Source organism: Prosopis cineraria, unplaced genomic scaffold (genome assembly GCF_029017545.1).
Source record: "Prosopis cineraria cultivar Desert tree isolate PC_DT_omini unplaced genomic scaffold, ASM2901754v1 PC1, whole genome shotgun sequence".
In the NCBI taxonomy this organism is placed as follows: Eukaryota; Viridiplantae; Streptophyta; class Magnoliopsida; order Fabales; family Fabaceae; genus Prosopis; species Prosopis cineraria.
In genome coordinates, this window is record NW_026555332.1 from 32047373 (window position 1) to 32057117 (window position 9745).

The following is a 9745-nucleotide window of genomic DNA, read 5'->3' on the forward strand; positions in this document are numbered from 1 at the left end:
GGTCTTATTCATTGGTGAGGTCACACCTAAAAAAAAAAAACTTTGATATTACCTTCATATAAAATAGATTTCTATAGAGAAAAGTGACAACTGTATATACCATTTCAAAATTTTATTTGAGTGTGTCATGTTGAATTTTTACCATATTAAATAAAATATTGAATGTAACACTTACCCCGAATGTTATCCAAAAATTACATAATTTAAATAAACTAATTGTAGTTAAGGAGTTGATCCTCTAACTAACTTAAGAAATAAATCATTTAAAACCTTAAAAAAATTATAGGTTCTACCTATAGCGTACGGAAGCAAGCTAGATGAAAGTGGAATAAAAAGATATTGTCATGACAATAATAAATTGCTATCATGAGAGCCCACCCGAGCCAATTTTTGGGAGGCACCGTTCCGCCATTTGACTTCCAATTGAAGTGATTTTAAAGCTCACACGTCATATTCAAAGGGTACTATAAGTGTACTAAATTTTAAAAAGATCCAACGGTCGGATTAAAAGTTAGGCATGTTAAAAAATTGGTCATTTTTGCTATCAAAACAGCACCTTCGAACTAACTTTCGGGATGCACTATTTCATCATCCGACCTCCGATGGAAGCAATTCCAAAGCTCACATGTCACTTTTAAATAGTACTATTAGCATACCAAATTTTGAAAAGATCTAACAGACGTATTGAATTTCATGCATGTTGCAACATCAATAAATATTGCTGTCATGACGATTCCTCCAGACCAAATTTTGGAGTGCGCCGTTTCTCCGTCCAATATCTGATCGATGTGATTCTAAAGCCCACATAAAGATTATAAAAGGTTTTACTTGTGACCTAAATTTTAGAGAAATCCAACGGTCAGATCAAGATGTGGACAACCAGATGCAAAAGTGCAGTTTTTTGGTAAAAAACCATTTTCAAAATTGTCCAAATCTCATCCTAATGGTCACAAACTTGTGGGAACACTTTGAACATGTCAAATAGGATAAAAGCACCTGATAGAATATTTAAATGATAGAAAAATTCTTTATACCAAAATTTGACCACCCAGGTGCGATTTCCCAAAATGGACCCTAAACTCCCAAAATGCACAAATCATATAAGAGTGGCCAAAAACTATTCCAAATATCATATATACAATTGAATATACACTCTAAATATTTTCATTTGGCTTAGAGATCTCTGCGGGGCCCACGCACCCACTCTCTCTCTCTAAGATATATGTTTGCCCATAACACACCATTTGCAATGCGACCACTTTGCATTTGCTTATGGAATCACATATATACTAGAATAAATATTCGCTTGTAGTGAAAACTTGGTCTACTAAATAAATCCATCAAAACCACACACCATAGCCAAGTTTCCAAGCCACAAGTCTACAAGCAAACAAAAATTCATACATAAACCATACAATCCACACATACTCACACACATATACATAATCACATTCTACTAGCACCCTAATCCCAAATATATTACAATAGATTTGTTCAAAAGAAAGGGGTTGCAGTTCTTTACAATTCACAAACAACCCCTAGCTCTGCTCCCTTCCCCGTCCTCCATTGGTTCCTTCACCTGGACCTAGAAATATTGAAAGAAAAGGGTGAGAGAACCACAGTCTTAGTAACAGAGAAATCTACATTGATTATTATAAAGTAAGCCATAATCGAATAAATGAATAATAAATTCAACATAATATATAATTTAGCCATTTAAAATGCATGACTACATGACATAGGTCGGTATGGCCTTTCATAACCAAAGAATGCCTCCTGGCACTCTTTAACTTGCAGATAAACTTTATACATACTTATATCTCTATAGACACAAAATATAATCTAAGGCATGATCTAATCTACTGAACCACCTATGCCCCTTCAACGTGAATCCTAAGCAGTCAAAGCTAACTCCCTCCTAAAGTCAGCCCAACTTACTCTCCATGTGAAGGCTACCTTGGCCTAGGCACTCAACCTCACACTTCATATGTCGGATTCCCTCCCCTACTGAGAGGTGTCGAACATTCAATACACTAATCACTTTAGTGCATTGAGCCCACAATACGTAAGGCAACACTGAATACTGGCAGTGTACCGTAGAATATCAAAATTCTACACCTTCTTATTGGTGAACTTTCACTAAGATCATGCCTTTTATTCATGTCTACCTTTCCCAAATATTGACCACTTCAACACTTTAAGGTAGTATAACATTTATAAATCTCTCTTAAATGGTTCTTTAGCCTATCTAAGGTACTTTACTTAGTTACACTTCCTTAAGTGCAACTTCTATTCCTTAAGATTATAATACATGTAAACAAATCTTGTTTTCATAAAAACATTGTTGTTAAAAAATTAGAAAACATATTTGCACTATAATCAAAGTAGTACTCCATAACCCCTTATAAAGCACATTTAATCTTTTAAAACATGTAATGCATGATAGCTAATAATATTTATTCAAAAATAGCTAAAACAAAGAATAAAAAATATAAATTCCCCTTTTACCTCAACCCTTTGGTACCAAAAGTGTTTCTCTTGTACAAAATAGGACTCGGCTTGTTCCTTAACTTCTGAACAAATTCCACCAATAATCCCTACAATATATAAGTGATCCATATCACTTATCATGACAAATAGCATTAATGAAGACTATAACTCATACCACACAACTTGAGTCAATGAGTCATAATCCATCATAATGGTCCATATATCAAACCAACCATTCATATAATACTACTTAACTACCAAAACCATTCATTAGCCATCACTAGACTAATTTCCAATTTATATAATTTTTAATCAATTAAAAACCTTTACTTAGTGTCACCAACTATCACTATTAGCTCTTATAATGAAAACCAAACATTAATTTAAGTCTTATTGGGCTCAAATAGCAAAATTATAACTAAATCAATAGACTTAAATCATTAAAGAGCAAAACTCAATCTCTCAAGGTTTAATTTACGTCCAAAACACCTCTTTTTATCTAATTATCCACTCAAAACATTAGATCACAATATAGAAACTCAAAACATCCTCCCTAGGATCCAAAGAAACAAAAGCTTACATGAATAAAGTCTTTGGGATAAAAATTCAAAAATTCTCTCTTTCAAAAATTGAAAAAAATCAAGAGGAAGGGAAGATAATTGGAGTAGGGAGTTTACCTATCGTGTAGCCGAGCTCGCAACGGTCACAAAACCTCCTAGATCCAAGCTTATCTCCCTCTCTTTCTCTTCTCTTCTTCCTCTCTCACGTTCGTTTCTTTCCTTTTTCTTTGTTCTGCGTTTCTACGTGCTTTTACTCTTTAAAACTGATGTTAAAACATTTTGAAGCAAATTACAAAAAAGGCCCTAACATTTCTTATTACAGCATAAAAGCCCAGGTCAACTTTGGTAATTTTTCTCATAGTTAAAAATCAAATAAAACTAAATTTTTGTTGAGAAAATTTCAAACTCTGGACCTCTATCAAATTATTTTAAATTTTATTATAAATATTTTATTTTATTTTTTAAAATAAATTTGACTCTTAAAATTTTTTAGATGTTACATTCTCCCCTCCTTTAAAAAGGATTTTGTCCTCAAAATCTAAACTAATTCATGAATCAAAGAGAGAAACATACCTAGGGAAACAATTGTGGATATTCTTTCCTTATTTGATCCTCAGTCTCCCAGGTTGCATCTCCCGGAGCCGTCCCTTTCTAAATCACTTTTACCAACCGGATTATCTTTTTTCTGAGCTGCTTATCCTTAGCATCCACAATACGATTTGGTTCAATCCGGTAGGTTAAATTCTCCTAAATTTCAACCTCCTTATGTTCTATCACATGCGACGGGTCTGGCTGGTACTTCTTCAGCTGTGACATATGAAACACGTTGTGTAGACCCAGTAACTGAGGCGGTAATGCTAATTGATAAGCCACTGGCCTAACTTTCTTCAAAATCTCAAAAGGACCCGTATGTCGAGGAGATAACTTCTTCGCTCGAATTGAGCATCCAATGCCCATCAATGGGGAAACCTTGAGAAACACTTGATCCCCAACCTCAAAAGACAGGTCCTTACGACGATTATCTGCATAACTTTTTTGTCTGCTCTACACCATAAGAAGCTTTTGTTGGATCAATTTAATTTTTTCTGTGGTCTCATCTACCACATCCGGTCCCATCATTGTCCTCTCACTCAACTCATACCAACAGAGAGGTGATCTGCACTGTCTTCCATACAGTGCTTCATAAAGAGCCATCTGAATATTGGCATGATAACTGTTATTATAAGCAAACTCTGCTGGAGGCAAATGCTTATCCCAGCGTCCTTAAAGCTTTAGGGCACATGACCTCAACATATCCTCTAATGTTTGGATCATCCACTCAGTTTGTCCATCCGTCTGTGGATGATAGGACGTACTAAACTTTAGATCCGTGCCTATAGCCTTTTGCATAGCTTGCCATAAATTTGATGTAAACTGAGGATTATGGTTTGAAACAATTTCCCTCGGTACCCCATGTAGTCGTAAAATCTCCTTAATGTAGGTCTCAGCATACCTATCAACCGTATAGGTGGTCTTGACCGGTAAGAAATGTGTTGACTTAGTCAAATGATCTACAATTACCCAAATAGAGTCAAAACTAGCCTGGGTTCTTAGTAGACTAGATACAAATTCCATTGAAATATTGTCCCATTTCTATTTAGGAATCTCTAAAGGTTGTAACAATCCCGATGGCTTTTGGTTCTCTATCTTGGCCTTTGACAAGTCAAACACTTACTAACATACTCTGTGACATCCTTTTTCATGCTTGGCCATCACCAATGATGATGCATGTCATGATACATCTTAGTAGCACCGGGATGAAGGGTGTAGCTATTACAATGTGCCTTATCTAACAATTTATTCCAAATAGACTCATTGTTAGGAATACACACCCTATCCTTGAAAACCTCATACCCATCATCACTAAACCAAATGTCCATTGTCCCACCATTCTCGATGTCTTGACTTATTTTTAATAAAATCAGATCTTGAAGTTAAGCATCTCATATTTCTTTCCAAAATTCATTGGAAATAACCATAGTCTTAAGACCATTCAAGGTGAACTCAATCATACCCAGAGAAGTCTCAACCAAAGACTCTATCAATATATGCTCCTGAACCATTAAATAAGCTACATGTAAGGTCTTGCAACTAAGAGCATCTGCTACCACATTTGCTTTTCCCAAATGATACTTAAATTCAAAATTATAATCTTTAAGAAACTCCATCCAACGTTTCTGTCTCATGTTTAGCTCTTTTTGATCCACCAGGTACTTGAGACTTTTATGGTCGCTCATGACCTGGAACTCTGTTCCATAAAGATAATGATGCCAGATCTTCAATGCAAAGACCACCGCAGCTAACTCGAGATCATGCATCAGATAATTCTCCTCATGTGGCCTAAGTTGTCGAGATGCATATGCCACTGCCCTCTCATCTTGTATTAGAACACAACCAACACCCTTATGAGAGGCATCGGTATACACATCATAAGGCTTTTGAGATTCGAAATCACCAACCCTGAAGCTTTTATTAACCTTTCTTTCAACTCAAGAAAAGCTGTCTCATACTTATCATCCTAGAATCCTAGATAAATAGCCTATCCTTCCTTGTGATCCTAGTCAAAGGGATAGAAATCTGAGAGAAACCTTTGATAAAATGCCGGTAGTAACCTGCTAACCCTAGAAAACTATGGATCTCTGTTATCAATTTTGGTCTCTCCCATTGTAAGACTGCTTCAACCTTATATAGATCAACTGCAATACCATTTGCTGACATGATATGTCCTAAGAATCTAACCTCTCTCATCCAAAACTCACACTTACTGAGCTTGGCATATAGCTTATGATCTCGCAAAAACCTTAGGATAGTCCTCAAGTGTCTGGCATGCTGCTCCTCATCTTTAGAGTAGATCAGTATATCATCAATAAAAACCACCACAAACTGATCCAAGAAAGGTCAAAAAATGCAATTCATATAGTCCATGAAAACCACAAGCGTATTAGTCAGCCCGAATGGCATAACTAAAAACTCATAATGACCATATCGAGTCTTGAAAGTCGTCTTCACCACATCCTTCTAACTAACCCTCAGCTGATGGTACCCTGAATATAAATCAATCTTAGAGAAAATCATGGAACCAACCAACTGATCCAAGAGATCATCGATGCGAGGTAGTGGGTACTTGTTCTTCACTGTAACCTTATTCAGTTGCTTGTAATCGATACATAATCTCAAACTACCATCCTTCTTCTTCACAAATAAGATAGGGGATCCCCAAGGAGAAACACTGGGTCTAATAAATCCCTTATCTAACAGCTCCTCAAGCTTCTTCTTCAACTCAACTAACTCTGAAGGAGCTATTCTATAGGGAGCCTTTAAAATTGGTTATATCCCCAGTACCAGGTTAATCGAGAATTTAACCTCACGCTTTAGAGGTAATCCTGATACATCCTTTGAAAACACCTTCTAGAACTCGCTAGCAACCTTAATTTCATCTATTTTACCTGACTCAGATCCTTAGGTAGCAAACACTACCACATAAGTCACACAACCTTGCTCAATCAACCTTTCAGCTTGCAAAGAAGGAAGAAAACAAGAATGACCAGGGTATTCCTCGATCACCTCCAGTACTTCTACCAAAGTCATTGTCTTAGCCACACAATCTAAGATAGCACCATAAGCTATCAATCAATCCATATCGATGATTAAATTAATCCCTTGCATAGGTAATTTGATCACATTCATCCAAGTCGATCGCCCATTAAAAGTCATCTTAGTCCTACACACTACACTGGATCGACCAACCAAACTAAAAGTAAAGGAAACTTCTATATCATGGGGCAACTGGTTAACAGGCATACCCATTCTATCTAAGCGCTCGGCAAAAATAAAAGAATGTGTTGCACCATAATCAAACAAAGTTTCTAAATCAAGGCCACAAATAGAAACCATACCAGTGATCAGATTTGATGACTTCCTAGCCTCCTCCTGAGATACTATATATACTCTACCGGGAATCATGTTCTTCCGGTCTGAGCTCTCATGCAAATCAGGGCAATCACATATCAAATGGCCTAACTTTCCACACTTGTAACAAGCAAAGCAATGACTAGAATGAACCTTACCACATCTATTGTAAGGTGACCTTGCTGTGCTTAGAATTGGGGCCTGACTAGCCTATGAAGAATGTTCTGGAGCATTCCCAGAGAAACGAGAACCCCCAGATCTCATATTACCACCTCGATTACCTTGAAATCTTGAACCCCTAATTAAATTCTGATTACTAGAAGCAGAAGAAGACCCGGCTCTAAAGGAGCCACCAGAAGAAGAACCAAAGCTAAAACCCATTCTCTTAGATGCACCACCAGTAAGAGCCAACCCAGAAGAAAATTGACCTCATGTATCCCTACTCCATCTACTCTCTGTGTTTCATCCTCGACGAGCGACAATCCTTAGACAATTGCACATCTCATCATATGTCACCTCGCCCAACAAAGATAGCTGCTGGCAGTATTCTAGCCCCATCTTTTCTAATAACCTCTTTGCTTTCCATTTGTTATCATTAGAAGCATTCAGATATGTTGAAAACTTAGACAACTGATTGAATTTTCTCATAAAAGTCTCCTCGTCTAAGCCCCCTGCTGAAACGCATGAAACCCTGCCTCTTTCTCGTCTTTGAAAGTTGGTGGAAAGTGAAAATCATAAAATCTTTCCTTAAATTCGACCCAAGTTATAGATCTTCCATATGTGGGCTTAACAGAATCCCACCAATGCTTGGCTTCACCAACAAGTAGCATCGTAGCCAAGATAACCCTCTACTAAGATGTACACCTCACTATAGTAAATAACTGCTCCATCCGATCTAACCACTCCTCAGCCTTCCCATCAAGCATACTACCATCATATGTGGTCGAATTAGAGTGAGAGAATTCCTTCCAAGGTCCGAATATGTCATCCTCTCGGTTATCAACAATCCGTCCATGAGCTCTCACATCACTAGAAGATCACTGCCCAGAACTTGGGTCAACATACTGATCTGGAACAGCATGACCTCTAAGATTTTGCTATATATCTACCATCACTTCAAGTAGCCTAGCCATAACTACATCTATCCCTTATGGTGGTGTTGGAGGTGGAGGCGAAGGCGGTAAAGGTGATGGTCGTTCCTCATTCCTCGATCTACCTCTTCCCCTCCGAGCCATATTAGAACTGAAAGGTGTACGGCCACAAGCGTTCAGACCTTTCTCCCTTTCTATAGGAACAAGCCAGAGAAAGAAAAACAATATTAATCCAGGTTAGTAGGAGAAGGGAAAGAGCATAAGAGTAATGTATTTAAGGTGCCAAATAGGAAAGAGAAATCATAAATCTAAAACTAATACCAAATGTAACACTTGCCCCGAGTGTTATCCAAAAATCACATAATTTAAATAAATTAAGTATGGTTAAGGAGTTGATCCTCTAACAACTTAAGAAATAAATCATTTAAAACCTTAAAAAAATTATAGGTTCTACCTATAGCGAACGAAAGCAAGCTAGACAAAAGTGAAATAAAAAGATATTGTCATGACAATATTAAATTGCTATCATGACTGCCCTCCAAGGCCAAATTTCGGGAGGCACCATTCTGCCATTAGACCTCCGATCGAAGTGATTTTAAAGCTCATACATCACATTCAAAGGGTACTATAAGTGTACCAAATTTCAAAAATATCCAACAGTCAAATTAAAAGTTAGACATGTTAAAAGATTGGTCATTTTTTTGTCATGACAGCTGACAGCACCTCCGGACTAACTTCCAAGGTGCACCATTTTATCATCCAACCTCTGATCGGAGCAATTCTAAAGCCCACATGTTACTTTTAAATAGTACTAGTAGCATACCAAATTTTGAAAAGATCTAACGGACGGATTGAATTTCATGCATGTTACAACATCAATAAATATTGCTGTCATAACAGCAAAAGTGCTGCCATGATAGCTCCTCCAAACCAAATTTTAGATTGCACCGTTTCTCCGTCCGGTATCTGATCGATGGAATTCTAAAGGCCATACAAAGATTATAAAAAGTTTTACTTGTGACCCAAATTTTGGAGAAATCCAACGGTCGGATTAAGATTTGGACACCCGAATGTAAAAGTACAGTTTTTTAGTAAAAAACCATTTTCAAAATTGTCTAAATCTCACCCTAATGGTCACAAACTTATAGGAACACCTTGAACGTGTCAAATAGGACTAAAAACACCTGATAGAACATTTAAGTGATAGAAAAATCCTTTATACCAAATTTTGACCACCCGGGTGCCATTTCTCAAAATGGACCCTAAACCCCCAAAATGCACAAATCATACAAGACTGGCCAAAAATTATTCCAAATATCATATACACATTTGAATACACACGCTAAACATTTTCACTTGGCTCAGAGATCTTTGTAAGGCCCACGCGCCCACTCTCTCTATCCAAGATATATGTTTGCCCATAGCACATTATTTGCAATGCAACCACTTTGCATTTGCTTGTGGAATCACATATATGATATTTGGAATACCATCTTAATGGTCACAAACTTGTGGGAACACTTTGAACATGACAAATAAGACTTAAAACACTTGATAGAACATTTAAATGATAGAAAAATCCTTTATACCAAAATTTGACCACTCGAGTGCCATTTCTCAAAATGGACCCTAAACCCCCAAAATGCACAAATCATA